Source organism: Staurois parvus, unplaced genomic scaffold (genome assembly GCF_062004578.1).
Source record: "Staurois parvus isolate SC_StPar_1 unplaced genomic scaffold, SC_StPar_1.0 ptg000572l, whole genome shotgun sequence".
NCBI classification, from domain to species: domain Eukaryota; kingdom Metazoa; phylum Chordata; class Amphibia; order Anura; family Ranidae; genus Staurois; species Staurois parvus.
The window spans coordinates 5,022,001-5,041,554 of record NW_028318368.1 but is presented as its reverse complement, the minus strand read 5'-3'; positions in this window follow the sequence as shown (position 1 = coordinate 5,041,554).

Genomic DNA, 19,554 nt, shown 5'->3' with positions numbered 1-19,554 from the left:
ATACAGTAGTAGTAAGTAAGTAGCAAGTAGTAAACCAAGTCCCCCCTGTGTCAATTCACTTACCTTTGCTCTGCGCGTTCCTCTCGCCGTGTTCCCGCGCCGTTCCGGTCTTCAGGGCGGACTGTGAGAGGAGCCTAGCTCCTCTCACGTTCGTCACACTGCCCCGCCTACACACATCCTGACAGCCAATCACTGGCTAACAGGATGTGAGTGGCAGTGAGACTGGCCAATCATTGCATTTGAGCGCGCTGCCCTGGCTGTTTTTTTTTGGATCACGCTGCAGAGTCCCTGCCACCCGAGAGGAGGGAGGGGAGCGGGTGCCCGGCACACAAGAGCCGCATTAAAGCGTGTAAAGAGCCGCATGTGGCTCGCGAGCCGCGGCTTGCCAACCACTGCACTAGAGCAATTATTGAATTTAAAGGGAACACAAAAAAACATTGCACTTCATGCATTTATAGGACACTTTCTATAATTGCTGAACCGGTTGTTCCACTGTATATGGGTAAATGGGAAAAAGAGCTGGAAACACAGTTGAGTGAGCAGCAGAGAAAGAAGATTTTTAGGATTGCACATGGGGTTGTCCATATGAACACAGTGGAGATGAATTATACATTTATAACAAGATGGTATGTTACACCCAGCAGAGCTCATAAATTAAATCCAGAGAATTCACCGTTTTGTTGGAGGGGATGTGGGAAGGAGGGCACAATGGTACATATATAGTGGGATTGTCCCAAAATACAAGAATTTTGGCAGGAAGTAGTTCAACAATTAGGAGAAATTATAGGAGAGGATATCTCCAAAGATCCATGGGTGTGCTTATTCCATAATATTGACCTAACAATAAACCAGTATAAGAATACAATTATACTTCATTTAATCATTGCGGCAAAAGGGTTGATCCCTAAGTTTTGGAAGGCCCAAGAGACTCCTAAGTTAAAATACTGAATAAATAGGGTAGAATTTATATATAGAAAGGAAGAATTATATTATAGTGGAGAAGATAAAATGGGTAAATTCATAAAAATCTGGGAAAGATGGAGTGAATTTAAATTTACACAGAGGTTTGTTGATGGTGTAGAAGAATAAAGACAAAAGAGGAATGCATAAAGGGAGAGATAGCGATAAGAAGTCAGAGAAAAAATGAAAGTGTGAAGATGGAATACTAGAGGAATAATAAGAATTGGAAAAAGGGAAGGTCATAAAGGGAGGGGGGGTTTGCTGTATGGTAATGGGTTTGCAAAATTTGTAATAAACTGTAGATGATTATGTATTAAAATGTTTTTTTGGGGGTTTTGTAAGATGTAACAAATAAAAACATAGTAGGAAAAAAAAATAAAAGTTTTCTTGTGTCAAACTTACTCCATCTACTCTGACCTTAGCTGTACTCCTGATGAAGTTTCTGCTCCATGTTCTGGTTATAAGCCAAATGTACCTAGAATTAGTTTTGTAAATTCAATTTGTTGGGGAGCAGCAATTTTAATAATGCTTTATGGGCAACATTAAAAATGCAAGATTTTTCAAGATAACATGCCTGTTAATCTGCCCATGACGTGGCAAATCCGTATGATGTATACAACCTATTACAGCAAAATTGCCAGATAAAAAAAAGCAGTTACATTTGGGCACTTTACTTCTGTTTGTAAACAAATGGTTTATCTTTGATAATGGTCTGGTATGGATGTCATGGGGGACCCACAAGCAAAATAAACAAACAACTGGATAAAGCCCCACTCCAAATTCCTGATCTAGTATGAATTTTAAGAGGGAACCCCATGTGAAAAACGAGAAAAAAAAGTGCAGGGTTCCCCCCAAAAATCCATACCAGGCCATTATCCAAGCAAACAACCTAGCAGGGAGAAGGTAGGGGGGGAGTGTGCACTAACTGTACTTGACTTTGGGCATTCAGGCAAACACTCAGACTTTTTTCTCTCTATTTGAACATCGCCAGCACAAGCTTATAGTGAACACATAACCTCAGTGAACAAATACATAAAATTTACATGGGAAGAGGCACAAAATAACAAATTACCCTTTTAGAACTGTGCTTTTGTGTCAAAAAGGGGTGGATAACTTGGACATTGAGGTGCAAAGGTAACCTACCCAGAGAGATCAGTATTTGTTTTTTTACTCCCACCAGCTGTCAGGGATCCTACAGCGGTAGCCTCTAGCACTCCACAGACCGGATTCCCCCAAGGCGCGGAATCTAAGTCCCTACCTGCTTGTTCACCAGGGCCCCTGATGGTGGGGATGGACTTGGAGCAGGCCGAGACCAGGTCGCGGCCCTTGAGTTCACCCAGCTGTGGTAGAAGCACTGTTGGAGGTGTATAGCAGGTGAGAGTCTGATGTGAGGAGGTCACAAGAGCAGCGTCAGGCAGGCTGGGTCAGTAACAGTGGTGGCAGCGTGGTACAAAGTCAGCAGGCAGAGGAATAAACTGGTCACAAGCCGGGTTCGTTAACAGGAGATCAGAACGTGCAGGGTTAAGCAGGAGAATGGTCAGACAAGCCAGGGATCAGAGCAGGAGAAGACAGCAGTATCAGGAACAGGCTGGGTCGGCAACAAGGTATTCAGGAACACTGGATCAAACAGGAACACAGGTAACAGGTAAGACCATACGGCACTTGAGCATTGCAAGAGCTGGGTTTAAATAGGCCGCCCAACTCCTGACAGGCGCTCCTGGGTCCTAGTGCCTGCCTGGCGCCGTCATCGGTGACAGGCGCGCCTGGGTCCTAGTGCCTGCCTGCCTGTATGTCTTGTCAGGATTCTACGCATGTGCAGATTCGATCGCCGAGGCGATCTTCCCATTCCCTGACATTGCCCCCCCCTTACGGGCAGCCTCCGGATGCCCACCCGATTCCTCCTTTGTGGCTGGCTATGACGGAATTCTCGTACTAATCTGGGGGCATGGACATTCTGGACTGGTTCCCACGAATTCTCCTCCGGCCCAAAGCCTTTCCACTTGATCAGGTATTGTACCTGACCACCCCTCTTCCTACAATCCAAAATTGCCTCCACCTCGAATTCCTCCTCCCCGTTGATATCTATAGCTTCTGGAGGTCTAGACCTGCGGTCTAAAAAGGGGTCTGGAACTGCAGGTTTTAATAATGATACGTGGAAGACTGGATGTATTTTGAGGGACTCGGGGAGAGTCAGTTTAAATGCCACTTCATTAACCTTGCGTTCTACTGGGAAAGGTCCCACAAATTTGGGTGCCAATTTTCTGGATGGGCATGTCAGTTTTAGGTTGGCTGTTGACAACCAAACCCGATCCCCAGGGTGTATGACCAATTCTCCCTTCCTCCTCCTGTCACAAAACCTCTTACTGTCTTCTTGGGCCTTAGCCATTGTTTCCTGTAATACCTTGTTATTGGTAGTAAAGAACTCTAAGGTGTCCTGGGCTGCCGGGACTGAGTTCTCAGGAACCAGGTCTGGCAGGAAGGTAGGATGGAACCCATAATTGGCAAAGAATGGGGATTGGTTGGTGGCGGAATGATTCACATTATTATATGCAAATTCTGCCATTGGTAGAAGTGTCAGCCAGTCATTCTGCAGGAATGATGTGTAGCATCTCAGATATTGCTCGAGAGTCTGATTGGTTCGTTCTGTCTGCCCGTTTGTCTGGGGGTGATATGCTGACGAAAAAGATAACTTAATCTCCAGCCCCTCACATAGCGCTTTCCAGAATTTGGACGTAAATTGCACCCCCCGGTCTGAGACAATCTCTCTTGGCACTCCGTGAAGCCTCACAATCTCTCTAATGAACACTTGGGCTGTTTCGGAGGCAGATGGTGTCTTGGCTAGTGGAAGGAAATGGGCCATTTTAGAAAGGCGATCCACTACCACAAAGATCACGGTGTGATCTTGCGAGGGTGGCAATTCTACAATAAAATCTAAGGAGATCATACTCCAGGGACGGTCAGGTATTGGTAAAGGTCTCAATAGGCCCCAGGCCTTGTCTCTGGTAGGTTTATTCCGGTTGCAGATGGGGCAAGATCTCACGTACGCTTCACAATCCTTGGCCATGTTTGGCCACCAAAATGTGCGTCGTGCCAGATCTATAGTCTTATGTATCCCAAAGTGCCCCGCTAAGGGATGGTCATGGCAGTAACCTAACACCAGGGACTGGACCTCCTTGGGTACCATGATTTGTTCCCCCTTCCAGAAGAGTCCCTCCTTATTCAGTAGGGAGACTCCAGGCAGGTCAGAGACCCGGGTGGAAGCAGCCTGCAATTTAGACAACAGCTCAGATTGAAGCAGTAGGAAGCTACCTGCTGGCAGGATGGTGTCTGGCTGGGGGTTCTCTCCAGGGTCCTCAAACATCCGGGAAAGAGCATCTGGCTTAGTGTTTTTTGACCCAGGACGATACGTTATGTGGAGGTTAAACCTTGCAAAAAACAATGCCCATCTGGCCTGGCGTGGACGGAGGCGTTTAGCGGTTTTCAAGTACTCGAGGTTTTTGTGGTCAGTATAGACCAGAATGGGATGTGGGGCCCCCTCTAGCAGATATCGCCATTCCTCCAGAGCGGTCTTAATGGCCAGTAATTCCCGATCCCCAATATCATAATTCCTTTCCGAAGGGGAGAGCTTCCTAGAAAAGAAAGCCACTGGGTGCATCAGCTCCTTGGCCCCTACCCTCTGTGATAATGCTGCTCCTACAGCCACTTCCGATGCATCTACCTCTAGTATGTAGGGCAATGATGCATCAGGATGGTTCAGAATGGGAGCCGTTGTGAATAGCTTTTTCAATGCCTCAAAAGCTGCCTGTGCTGCTTGGGTCCATTGGAAACGTACTCCCACTTTGGTGAGCTGAGTAATGGGTGCTACCAGGCCTGAAAAGTTCTTTATAAATTTTCTATAAAAATTGGCAAACCCAATAAACCTCTGGACGCCCTTCTTATCCGTGGGGGCAGGCCATTCCAGGATGGCCGAGATCTTTTGAGGGTCCATAGCGATCCCCATGGTGGAGATAATTAGACCAAGAAATGAGATGCTTTTCTGTTCAAAACAGCATTTCTCAGCTTTAGCGTAGAGTCCATGCTGACGGAGACGTTCTAGCACACTCCTAACATGTCCCCGATGTGCTTCCAAAGACGAGGAGAATATCAAGATATCGTCCAAGTAGACGATTACAAAAATGTCAAGGAAGTCCCTGAAAATGTCGTTGACAAAGTGCTGGAAGGTGGCTGGTGCATTACATAACCCGAAAGGCATGACTAGACACTCAAAATGCCCGAACCGAGTGCGAAACGCCGTTTTCCACTCATCCCCCTCACGTATCCTTACCAAGTTATAGGCACCCCTGAGATCCAGTTTAGAAAAAATGGATGCTGATTTTAACCTCTGAAACAACTCTGGAACCAAAGGAAGGGGGTAGCGGTTTTTGACCGTAATCTTGTTGAGGTCCCTGTAGTCAACACAAGGTCTCAGGGATCCGTCCTTTTTCTCGACAAAGAAAATCCCTGCCCCGGCCGGTGATGTGGAAGGGCGGATAAATCCCTTACGGAGGCTCTCATCAATGTATTCTTTTAGTGCCCCTAGTTCTCGCTCAGATAGTGGAAAAATGCGGCCAAAAGGGATTTCTGAACCTGGGAGCAGATCAATGGGGCAATCATATGCTCGATGTGGGGGAAGAACTTCTGCCCCCCGTGGACTAAATACAGCCAAGAATTGGTGGTAGGCCGCAGGCACAATTTGGGCTAACTCGGCATCAGGGCTTACAGCCAGTAGGGCCTGTGTATTTAATGATAACTTAGATAAACAATGTTCCTGACAGTATTGTGAGGGAAACTGGACTGACCCGGTCTTCCAGTCAATCTGGGGGTCGTGAGCTCGTAGCCAGGGGAGCCCCAGAATAACTGGAAATAGGGGGGACGCGATGGCGTCCAAACGGAGGAACTCCTGGTGATGTCCCGCCACTGTGGTGTGTATGGGAGGAGTCTCCCGATCTACCGTCCCCGATTTTATTTGAGACCCATCTGCCAAGAAAATATTCAACCCATGTTCTTTGGTGAGTAACGGTATCTGATGCTGGGTAGCAAAACTGAGATCAACAAAGCAGCTATATGCCCCGGAGTCAATAATAGCCGTCACCTGTATGCTTCCTCCTGGGAGCTGAAAAGACACAGGTACAGCCAAGTGAGTGGGGTTGCCTGTGCACACAGTAGATATATTAGAGAAAATAGAGGACTTACAGTATTTCTCCGGACAGGAGCGCACCATATGACCCGCTGCTCCGCAGTACAGACACAGGTTGTTTGCCCGACGCCTCTGTCGTTCCTCAGTAGAAAGGGAAGGCCGCATCAAGTCGAGTTGCATAGGTTCGGCTCCCTCTGACGGCTCTGGGCCCCGATTGCCGACACTGACCCTTGGCATGACTGGTACTCTTGGCAGCATCCATGAGGTTCTTTGCCCCTGGCTGGACCTCTCCTGTCTCCTTTCCCGCAGTCTGCGATCGATTTGGATCGCACGATCTATTAGACCTTCCAAGGAGTCTGGAACCCCTATTCTTGCCAACTCGTCCTTCAGTGGTTCCGACAGTCCCAACCGGAACTGGTGGCGCAAGGCTGCGTCGTTCCATTGTGTATCTCCACTCCAGCGCCTAAACTCCGCAGCATAATCCTCTGCAGCCCGGCGTCCCTGTTGTAGAGAATAGAGGGCTGCCTCAGCCGAGGCAGCTCGATGCGGGTCATCGTACAGCTGTGCCATTGCCTTAAAGAAGGTGGCCACAGTGTTCAAATGTGGGTGGTGGGCCTCTATCAGGCGATGGGCCCATCCCTGAGGTTCGCCCTGCAACAGGGATATAACAAATCCCACCTTCACCGATTCTGAAGAGAAGGTCCGGGGTTGCAGGTCAAAGTATAGCTGGCAGGAGTTTTGGAAGGCCCTGAACTTCCCTCGATCCCCACTGAACCGCTCAGGGGTCGGTACTCTTGGTTCTGGCGGAGGAATTGTAAATGCTGCTCTAGTGGAAGGCCCTGCTGAACCCGTGGCGGGAGGTGTTCCCACTGAGCCCAATGTTGTGGGTGTTGGTGCGGCCAGACTCTGAACCTGTCCCTCCAGGTGCTTGTATCCCTCTTCCAGGGTCTTCACCGCTCGTGTGAGTGCTGCCAGATGTTGGCACATCTCTTCCCAGGGTGAAGGTCCTCCTCCAGACTCTGTCATGGCCGTATGGTTCTGTCAGGGATCCTACAGCGGTAGCCTCTAGCACTCCACAGACCGGATTCCCCCAAGGCGCGGAATCTAAGTCCCTACCTGCTTGTTCACCAGGGCCCCTGATGGTGGGGATGGACTTGGAGCAGGCCGAGACCAGGTCGCGGCCCTTGAGTTCACCCAGCTGTGGTAGAAGCACTGTTGGAGTCGTATAGCAGGTGAGAGTCTGATGTGAGGAGGTCACAAGAGCAGCGTCAGGCAGGCTGGGTCGGTAACAGTGGTGGCAGCGTGGTACAAAGTCAGCAGGCAGAGGAATAAACTGGTCACAAGCCGGGTTCGTTAACAGGAGATCAGAACGTGCAGGGTTAAGCAGGAGAATGGTCAGACAAGCCAGGGATCAGAGCAGGAGAAGACAGCAGTATCAGGAACAGGCTGGGTCGGCAACAAGGTATTCAGGAACACTGGATCAAACAGGAACACAGGTAACAGGTAAGACCATACGGCACTTGAGCATTGCAAGAGCTGGGTTTAAATAGGCCGCCCAACTCCTGACAGGCGCTCCTGGGTCCTAGTGCCTGCCTGCCTGTATGTCTTGTCAGGATTCTACGCATGTGCAGATTCGATCGCCAAGGCGATCTTCCCATTCCCTGACACCAGCACTGTAATACAAACTGGGGGTTATTAAAACAAACACTAAGTCTAATGACATCGAACACAGACATCTCAGAAGTGCTTTGAAAGTTTGTGGCTACCCACACAGTTTAATGCCAGGAAGAAGACAGGCATTCCTGCAGTGAAGATTTCTCCAGGATCCAGCTGCCTGCACAACATGGGACATACTTCATTACAGGTAAGTGATGTGACAGGGATTTTTTCTTTTAAAGCTAAACTTCAGCTTTAAGGTATCTCCTAGGTCATATGTTCACCTGAAACATTTTATCACTTATCCACTTCTTTGTGGCAAGCAGGTACTGCATCAAACTTTTCCTCACAGAAACATTCTCATCATGTTCATGAGCATCAATGCTGATTGTATAAGGTTACAGTATACATTCTCAACCAGGGTACTGTGGAACACTAAGGTTCCTCCAGAGCTTACTGGGGATTTCTTGGGCTGTGGCTGAATAGCCTCCCTTCTATGGCGCCTAGATAGCTCTGGGGCCAACACCACTTGCACCATGACATCAATGATCCTTTTAGCCAGCTGTAAGGGGGGGGGGGGCATTCTTCCCACTGTCAACCAATGTAATAGAATTGTTTACTACTGACCCCAAGTGAATTGATTTTAGCAGGGGTTCCCAAGATATGACAATTAATTAAAGGGTTCCTCTGGGTTAAAAAGATTTAGAATGGCTAACATTTGCCAGTAGATGGATTAATTAGGAACTTTAGATGCTGGAAGCTGTTGGTTAGTTTGATGAAAATGTGGGTAAGATATGATAGCTGTGTTTTTTATATGATAAATATATTTTTTTTTTCCCAATCTCTGTATCCATGTTGTTTCATGGCTTTCTCCAACGTTAGTGTTAAACATGGACCATGTGATTCTCTTCTTTAAATATTGGTTGATCAAAGTGGTAGAATTATTTCCTCCTAAGATCTGCAAAAAGTGTGGTTGATTTTGTATGTCAAGAAACAGTGAGAATTACAAGCAGTGGAATCTGTCACCTACATCAGTCAATAAAAAGGGGGATTTGTTGAGCCACACATTCCTTTCTTATAGCTGTTGTACTGGTTACGTAAGGCAGAAAATAATGACACAGCCAGAGTATATTCACAACCCATCTGTCTTGAATTTCAAAATCACCACCTTTATCTATCTACAAGTTCATGCTGACTTCATGAAAAACCCATTCCTTACTCATGGGAGAATGTGTGAAGCAGCTCTGCCATGATTAGTTTCAACATTAATTGATTTTACAAAATTCCCAGAATGTTTAATAAAATTAATATATGAGATAAGAGTTTCTACAAAGAGTTCAGCTATTTTAATTGCATTTATTGCCCTAAAGTTATACAGCATGGTTAACAATTCACGCATTTTGTACACTATGTCATTACTTTAGTGTGTTAACCTACGAAGATATTTCTTATTTTCTACTACAGAAAATATATATGCCTCTAATAGGGTAAATGAAGAGTTATAAGTGAATTTAGCAGGCAGAAAGTAGATGTTGGTTTATCAATTTTAAGAAAGTTTTATTTTGCCTTCATTCATAGGTGAGGTAGTTATAAATACTTTAAAACCCAACTTCAGGCAAAAAAGAATTTTAAAAAGAGTATTGTGCATCCTAAGCCATCCTGCAGAGTAATGCATCAAAGTCACGTTTTGTTTATGAGTCAAGCTAATTTCCTGCTTTGGAAACCAGGCATTTTTCTCTGCTCGTTCTCTTCTTGCGCACTGGTCCCTTCAGTCCCTTCACCACTCCTGTGAGTTATCCCGCCTCTGGAGACTTTGGAATAAGCTGCTTCAAGTGTCACCTCCACCAGTAGGAGATATGCACATCAAGCAGACAGTGGTGTGGACACCCGAAAAAGACTCCAGAATGTAAATAGAAGAAGAGAGAAATATTTTTGTAGGACAGTGGCTTCGGGTAAGCAAAATGGGCATTTACTTTGTTTTTTCATACCAGCAGCGGGTAGAGGGGGGTGGGAGGGCGGTTGCTAATTTCTTGGATTTTGACTATAAGCTTGAATAATTAAAAATTGACACCCATACTTTATATTTTTATCAATTACAATATTACAAGCTGACGCTGCCTCTCGTATATGCTTACTTACTTTAGGGTTCTGGGCATCCACCAGTCCAGTAGGTATCAGAGGGGTTAGTTGTCTGCCCCCAGCATCAATGCAGAATCTGGCTTTAAAGGAGATCACAGCATACACTTTAATTTTTTTATGTCAGCACTGTAATAACAATACAAACAAAAGTTATTTTTGACAATCCAAATAAACTAGCTTGAAAATACTCTCTTCAAATTTTGAATTCTGCCTGCCTACTGATCATCTCTTTCCACAACTTCTTGGATTTCCAGCATGCTTTGTAGCTTCTCCTCTGCTGTTTACTTTCAACTTTCTGCCTGCAAGCAGAGATTCCTGTGCTGACTCTGCCTCCTCAAACTTCCCAGCACCTCTGTAGTTCATAAAGCAAGCTCTGTGAAAATAGTACTCAACATGTGTGGGATCTTGAAAAAAATGTAGATGGTTTCCGACTGTTCCATGTAGCTTCCGATTCTTCTATCTATCCCTACCCCCCCCCCCCCCCCCCATACTGTTATGCTGGAAGCCAGAGCAGCCCATGTACAATCCTCTTCTCATGCTGGCTGTGCTGTAGCCCTGTGTGAGACTTTTCTCCCTGATCACCCCTCCCTTCCTGGCAGTAGAGCAAAGGACCAATCAGGGAGAGCTAGCAAAGCAAGCTCATAGCCTGTAATGCAGAGCACTTGGGATCATAGAAGATGTAGTCCAAAACATCATTGCTAGATTGCAGGAATTTACTTTCTGAACTACAAATCCAGATAGATAGATAGGAGGAGGAGGGCACAGGACTGCTGCAAACCATGCTGGGACATGTAGTTCCTTGGAGATACTGCTACACTGTGTGGGATAGCTGCAGATCTACAGATCTCAATAGGCTTCGAGACCCAAGGAGGAGACAAGGGGATTCTCTTTACTGTCTGCTCGGGCAAAGTTTGGGACTTGGCACCAGGCCGGAGAAGGAAGTGGAACATCCAGGGAGACTGCTGAATCCTAGGGCACTCACCCATCAGGGCGGTATACTCACCTGCAGCCTTACAGAGTGGGATAGCCGATCACCACCTGCATCCACAACCTTACAGAGCGGATTAGCTGGACATCATCTGCGGCTCCAGACATACAGGGTGGGTTGACTGGAGCTCAAGCCACCGTTCCACAAGGGGTCACTCCACCTTCGGAACCTACCACTGAAGCGCAGTATTGGTGAGAGAATTGTCAACCCACCAAACACTGCACCCCAAAACCAAGCAAGACTCTAGTTACACAGTTTGCCATCAGGCTCCTTAGATACTACCATACTTATGCTGCATACCACTGTTGTTGTCTCTGCACGTGTTGCTTGCCCTTTTCATTACTGTTAAGCCTTGTTCAAGTTGTTCCTGCCAGAGCTTTTCCTTAGGTCCCCACCAACTTGGACTGGGAGTATCTGGAAGCCACTCAGCATTACCATTAGTGCACCACCGAAAGGGTTTCAACAACGCGGCCAGAAATAACTATCGTTTTTCTCATTTTTGGAGGTTACTCCTCCCAGTTTCATAGTACACTGATCAAAAAAATTAAAGGAACACTTTGAAAACACATCAGATTTCAATGGGGAAAAATATCATGCTGGATATCTATACTGATATGGACTGTGTAATGTTTTAGGAACGTAATGATGCCCCATCATTTGATGGAAATGAAAATGATCAACCTACCGAGGACTGAATTCAGATACCCTGAAAATCAAAGTGAAAAAAATATGCAGCAGGCTAGTCCATTTTGCTGAAATTTCACTGCAACAACTCAAATTGGTACTCAGTAGTTTGTATGGCCCCCAGGTGCTTATATGCATGCCTGATAACGTTGGAGCATGCTCCTAATAAGATGACAGTTGGTATCCTGGGGTATTTCCTCCCAGATCTGGACCAGGACATCACTGAGCTCCTGGACAGTCTGAGGTGCAACCTGGCAGCGTTGGATGGACCGAAAAATGATATCCCAGAGGTGTTCTATTGGATTTAGATCAAATGAACATGGGGGCTATTCAGTGGTATCAATTCCTTCATCCTCCAGAAACTGCTTGCATACTCTCGCCACATGAGGCCAGCCATTTTCGTGCACCAGGAGGAACCCAGCATCAGCGTAGAGTTTGACAGTGGGTCCAAGAATTTCATCCCGATACCTAATGGAAGTCAGGGTGCCATTGTCTAGCCTGTAGAGGTCTGTGCATCCCTCCATGCATTGCATCCCTTCATGCATATGTCTCCCCAGGCCATCAATGACCCACCACCAAAATGGTCATGCTGAATGATGTTACAGACAACATAACATTCTCCATGGCTTCTCCAGACCCTTTCACGTCTGTCACATGTGCTCAGGGTGAACGTGCTCTCACCTGTGAAAAGCACAGGGCACCAGAGGTGGACCTGCCAATTCTGGTTTTCAATGGCAAATGCCAGTCGAGCTATATGGTGTCGGGCAGTAAGCACAGGGCCCACTAGAGGATGTCAGGCCCTCAGGCCACCCTCATGAAGTCTGTTTCTGATTGTTTGGTCAGAGACAGTCACACCAGTGGCCTTCTGGAGGTCATTTTGGTAGGGCTCTGGCAGTGTTTATCCTGTTCCTCCTTGCATAAAGGAGCAGATACCGGTCTTGCTGAAGGGTTAAGGACCTTCTAAGGCCCTGTCCAGCTCTCCTAGAGTAACTGCCTCTCTCCTGAAATCTCCTCCATGCTCTTCAGACTGTGCTGGGAGACACAGCAAACCTTCTGGAAATGGCATGTATTGATATGCCATCCTGGAGGATTTGGACTTCCTGTGCAACCTCTGTAAAGTCCGGGTATCGCCTCATGCTACCAGTAGTGACACTGACCCTAGCCAAATATAAAACTAGTGAAAAACAGTCAGAAAAGATGAGTAGGAAAAAAAATGTCATTGGCCTCCACCTGTAAAACCATTCCTGTTTTGGGGTTCGTCTCATTGTAACCTGTTGTTACTTCATTAACACCAAAGCAGCTGAAACTGATTAACAACCCCCTCTGCTACTTAACAGACCAGATCAATATCCCAGGAGTTTATTTTACTTGATACTATACTCTTTTTTTTTTTAATCATCTTTTTTATTAAGTTTTTGAACATTTTGTGTTTTTTAACAAACATTGCGCAACAAACGACACAAAAATCAAAGAACATTGGTCATACTGTGATAAATCAGCAATCAGTAAGTAACACATACAAAAGAAAAGAAAGGGGTACGTTTTATACACCGTATGAACATATATCCTATGACAATAAAACTATTAAACTAGAACAAGCTGACCGAAGTCTGTTACTCCTTCCAATAGTGTCTAGCTGCACATGTCCTTCCGCAAACTTATAGATTTCAGCTGGCCTCTGGATGCAGCAGCACTATGGCTTAAGGGTGCTGTGACAGAATGCCTGTCACCCAGATTGGGTGATTCCGTCAGAGAACCGCTTCTTCGCCACTGGGAGACAAGATTAAGGTATTATAGCTGGGCATTGCACCCAAGACTAGACGAGACTAGCTTAGATGCCAAACTGGAACTCTTCAATGAACAGAAACACAGATTTTTATACACTCAGAAATAGGGGCAGTCCCCACAAATAATATACAATGGAATAAACATTCCACACTAATTAAGAGCTTGATCACATCATCCTAAACAATGCATAAGGTAAACAGTCAACAGCTAACAGTGATCTAATTAACAGTAAGCTAATGAGCAGCCAAGCACACAGACAATGGTTTGATTAACCAGGAAGCCCACCACAGCCAGACCAGCAAAAAAAACCCACCCCTGAATATACAAAGTCCATTACACATGCTGTCTATCAGGTGTTTGCTTTCACTTGTATAATCTGTCCATCATAAGACAGAACTCATACAATATTCCAACAGTCTGAACAGTGGAAATATTTCTGTCCCAAATAAAGGAGCTTCGCCAACCCAGTCCGCATGAGGGCCACCATATTTTCTCTGATCGGTAACCTGTACAAGATTACATCTTTCCATTCACTCCAGAAGGGGATATTTATTGTCTGTATGCAGAAAATTACTCTTAGCCTCATTCTCAGCATTCATCACGTTGCTATCCACCATTAGAGGATGATCTTCTCTCTACATGGGCCATAAACAGTGGGCAGAAGGCTAGCCCCTAGTCCCCTCCAAAAAACTCTGTCCCGGTTGGGTCTGTCACAGGTGCATACAAACTGACTGATCAGTCACGGGCAGTTTTGAGTGACCAGAAACACCATCAGTTTGTTGCTGTTTGCAAGCATTGTATGTATGCAGGTCTTCCATCCTGAGCAAGAAGAATCCATAGCCCTTTTGAATGAGGCTTAACTTTGTGACTAATTTGCTTCCCTAAAAATGCTAATTGTTTTTAACTTCTTCCCGTCCAACACATGCCGATAAACGGCCAGGCGGGAGTGCAGCCAATGAGGGGGATGTTTCTAAACATCCCCCCTGCATCCATTGCATGTGCATGCTCCCTGGGAGCTATCTGTGCCCTGAATCTGAACACAGATCGCTGTACAGGACCTCTGTGTGAGGTCCCGATTCATGTGATCACTGATTGGTCAATCAGTGATCACATGAACAATAGTAAACAACATGTCACTTCCTGACAATATTGTTTCCTACTTGTGAAATCTGTGAATGATCACAAAGGTCACATGGCACAAGGCTATTCACAAAAGTCTTGTGTAGCACACCCTTGGGTGATGCATGCCTAGATATATAGGTTCAGCTCCCACCTAAATCTCGTGACACCTCCGATTATACCCAGAACACTTCAACACTCTGAGAATATTTTTTATGGGTTTTATTGAAGAAGACAAACCCTGAAAAAGAACTAGCTGATTTAACACAGGTAATGTACATAAAACACAGATACCACTTTGCATAACACAGTTAGTAAGAAGTCACAATTCACTCGCCAAATTCTCAAAAAACAAACTAGTATCACACTGAATAGGGTGACATATGAGAGTGACATTGACACATGAAACAATAATTGTTTGAGATTTAGCAGCTTATTGACATTTGCTATAGCAATACTATCTAAGCAGAAATGTCCTACCTAACCACTGGCCAGTGGGATAAAACTTAAAGTCTCTCAAAGTTGGGGCCCTTTAATCAATGGAAGAGCGCTCACTCTCTGCATGGGAGAGTATTTGTAATCCAGGGGTAGCAGGATAGCACAGTCTTCTTTAAGCAGAATCTTCCAGTGAACATTGCAATAGAAGAAAAACAACACTTCAACAATTCTTTAACATACAGGTGAAATCCTGATATACTGACACTTGCTCAGTATATTCAAAGCAGCAAGCTTTTGTGGGGATTTGGAACTAAACACACTCTTCAGCCACAGCACAAGTCTTGAGGAGACAAACCAGTAATATACAGAGACAGAGTTCTCTCATCAATCAGCAGCAGGAATAGCTAATTCTGAGCAGCTTGGGCTTTCCATGATCTGTGTCACTCTGAGAATTAGAGAGCAGGCTTTCTCATGACCATTCTCCAGAGATGAACAACAAATGCAGCAATATCAAAATCCCCTTTCATCACAGAGTACTCACTGTTTCTGGATTGTCCTCTAGATAGCATTAAACAGTAATAGAAATCCTCTCTCTTTCAGCAGCTCCAGACTTTGAGAGACACATGCACTTGAGTGGCTGTAATCCTGAGTGTCAGGCAGGACAATCCTTGGTTTGCACACTGTCCTCCTGCAACAATTTCTCTGCTACACACTCCCAGCCCAGTTTATGGGTTGCAGCAGCACAGAGAGTGAAACTGTGACTTTACACCAGGAGCCCTTGCTCCATGCGGTCCCCTGAAAAGGTCTGCTTCCCCACATGTGTTTCTTCTTCCTTTTTTTTTCTCTCCTTTCCTCCACAGCCAATCATAAGTTCAGCTGCAACAGTGCTGCTATGGGTGGATCCTTTTCAGATGTAGCAACAACCAATTAGAGCACAGTCCTGCTTTTCCAGTCTGTCTCTCACAAAGAGAGAAAAGGAAAAAAAATGCTTTGCAACTGCTGTTTAAGATTTAAAGCAACCAGCATATCTCTACACTTGTACCATGTGACAAGCTGTGACCAATCACAGCTCTCACAGTATTTCTCAATGGCTGCAGCAGAAACAATTGAGTACTGTCATGATACTTTTTTATTTGATCAATGGCTGCAGGAATGCAGCCAGAGAGAAAGAGAAATTATTGATTTTACAGCCTTTATGGGTATAAAAGCAATCAGTATAAAAAAAATCTTCATCACCCCCCCACAAGTAGTACAGTGTCACTATGGTGACACTGTACTGCTAGGGTAACAGTATATTAAAAAAAACATAAATAATAATGCTATGAGACCTCCTTTTTTCTATTGACTGTGCCCTGAATGCTGGATCAGAGCAGGAAATGCAAGCCAGTGTGGACAAATTCGCAGCAGCATGCGACAACTTTGGCCTCTTCATCAACACAAAGAAGACCGAAGTGATGCATCAGCCAGCTCGGAAAGCCTGACACCAAGAGCTGACCGTCACAGTGAAGGGATCCATCAAGGCTGCCAGACATTTGAAGAGAGAAGAACAACCACAGCACAAGAGAAGCAAGCATTCCGCAAAGCCAGAGCTGCAAATGCTGCAACAGTGGTGCCCACAAATAGGCTTACCAGCCACCTACGGACACACCGTGAACAGCCCACTACCTGTTAGATGTCAAGATCCTCTTCGATGGCGAACTTCATCATTATGTAAAAAAAAAAAAAAAAATATATATATATATATATATATATATATATAAATAATAATATTAAAAAAATAAACTAAACGTAAAAAAAAAATTTTTGAAAAATTATTTTTTTTTTACAAACTAATTTGGGTTATTTTTTTTAATGAAATATGCTTAGTATCCCAAGTATAAATACAAATATAATAAGTGCTCAAAACAAAAAACAAAAAACACACAAGTCCCAAAATAATAAATTAGTCCTTCAAAATATCAAAGTTACCGTATTTGCCGGCGTATAAGACGACTTTTTACCCCTTAAAAATCTTCTCAAAAGTCGGGGGTCGTCCTATATGCCGGTATACGGCATACTGACACTTTTTAGGGGGGCGGCGCGTTGCCCGCCGCCTCCCCCCCTTTCCCCCAATGGAAGGGACACTAAGTACAGGAGTGGGCAGCGGCTGTTTCTTACCTGGTTCCGGTCCCACGACGATCCGGTCCAGGAAGCGCGGCTGCGCCTTCAGTTCGGCCACTGGATGTTCGTGCGGCTGCTCGGCTCCGCCTCCTCACCAGTGATTGGCCGCCAGAACTGTAGCTCAGGAAAGGCACACAGGCGGCCAATCACCGGCGAGGGGGTGGAGTCGAGCGGCCCCGCGAAAATCGAGTGCAGGACCAGCAGGTAAGTGGTCAGTGTAGAGGTGCTGCTGCAACCACATATGCTGGCTGCAGCAGCACCATACGAGAACAGGGTCAGCAAGTGTCAGTGGGAGGAATAGTGCCCCATCATTAGTGTCACTGATACCAATGATGGAGCACTATTCCTCCCACTGATACCAATGATGGGGCACCTTTCCTCCCACTGACACCAACGATGGGGCACTATTCCTCCCCCCCACTGACACCAACGATGGGGCACTATTCCTCCCCCCCACTGACACCAACGATGGGGCACTATTCCTCCCCCCCACTGACATCAACGATGGGGCACTATTCCCCCCCCCACTTACACCAATGATGGGGCACTATTCCACCCCCCACTGACACCAATGATGGGACACCATTCCTCCCACTGACACCAATGTTGGGACACCATTCCTCCCACTGACACCAATGATGGGGCACTATTCCCCCCACTGATACCAATGATGGGGCACTATTCCCCCCACTGATACTAATGATGGGGCACTATTCCTGCCACTGATACCAATGATGGGGCACTATTCCCCCCACTGATACTAATGATGGGGCACTATTCCTGCCACTAATGCCAATGATGGGGCACTATTCCTGCCACTGATACCAATGATGGGGCACTATTCCTCCCACTGACACCAATGATGGGGCACTATTCCTCCCACTGACACCAATGATGGGGCACTATTCCTGCCACTGATACCAATGATGGGACGCTATTCCTGCCACTGATACCAATGATGGGGCACTATTCCTCCCACTGACACCAATGATGGGGCACTATTCCTCCCACTGATACCAATGATGGGACACTATTCCTGCCACTGATACCAATGATGGGGCACTATTCCTGCCACTGATACCAATGATGGGGCACTATTCCTGCCACTGGTGTGCATTGGAAGAGGGGTAGTCTTATACGGCGAGTATAGCTCAAACACTAAATTTTAGCAGGAAAAGTAGGGGGGTCGTCTTATACGCCCAGTCGTCTTATACGCCAGCAAATACGGTATTCAAAATCTCAAAATCAACCTCCAGGTGAAGACAGCCTCCAAAGTAATTTCTGAAACCAAAAAAACCTCAAAAAAAAAAAAAAAAGAAAAGGAAAACGCACATAGTGTATTATCCTTAACAATTTGAATTATTCATTCCATAACGCCTGTGATTCACACAAAAACACTCGTGATCACTATATGGTAAAGTGAATAGTTGTGTAAACACGTGCCCATGAAACAATCTAGTGATAAAAAACTGTGAAAAACGTGTCCACTTCAAGAGTGTGCAAAATAGATACCCTTACCAAAAAAAATATATAAACACAAGCTTAGTAATCCTCCAGGCAGGGTATTGATATATAATAAATTCCTCCAGAGGGATCTTCACAGCCACAGTATTATACTCCTCTCCACATCAGTCTCCAAACGATGCCCACCATAAATGAAACCACAATAGCGTAATTCCGTAAAAACTTAAACAGAATATACTTTATCTATGTGCTCACATATATCTTCATCTTTAAAATTGCCATCAAACAAGAAATCAGCCCAGCCAGACCTCCGGAAATCTGGTGCCCACATATGTCTGCCCGACATGTGGCAGAACATTTCGTGCCCGAATAGGCTTTACCAGCCACCTGAACAGCCCACTACATGTTAGATGCCAAGGTCCTCTTCGATGGCGAACTTCATCATCATGTAAAAAATAAATATATATTTATATAAATAATAATAATAAAAAAATAAACTAAACGTAAAAAATTTTTTTTTGAAAACTTATTTTTTTTTACAAACTAATTTTGGTTATTTTTTTTTTTTACCAAAAAGATAGCTGAATACATTTTGTCCAAGATTTATGAAAAAAGATTATTTTATAAGAAAAACATGGTGACACTGTACTGCTAGGGTGACAGTACGTAAAAAAACAAAACACAAATAATAACAATATAAAAAAAAAAATGTTTAAAAATTATAATTTTTGGTTATAAACTAATTTGGGTTATTTTTTTTTTTTTACTAAAAAGATAACGGAATAAATTTTGCCCAAGATTTATGATGAAATACTATTTATTTGCAAAAGTATATAAGAAAAACACTTTTTTTCAAAACTTTTGGTCTTTTTCATTTATATAGCAAAAAATAAAAATCCCAGTGATTAATAAATACCACCAAAAGAAAGTTGTATCTGTCTCAAGAAAATGCTAAAAATTTCATATTGGTACAGTGTTGCAT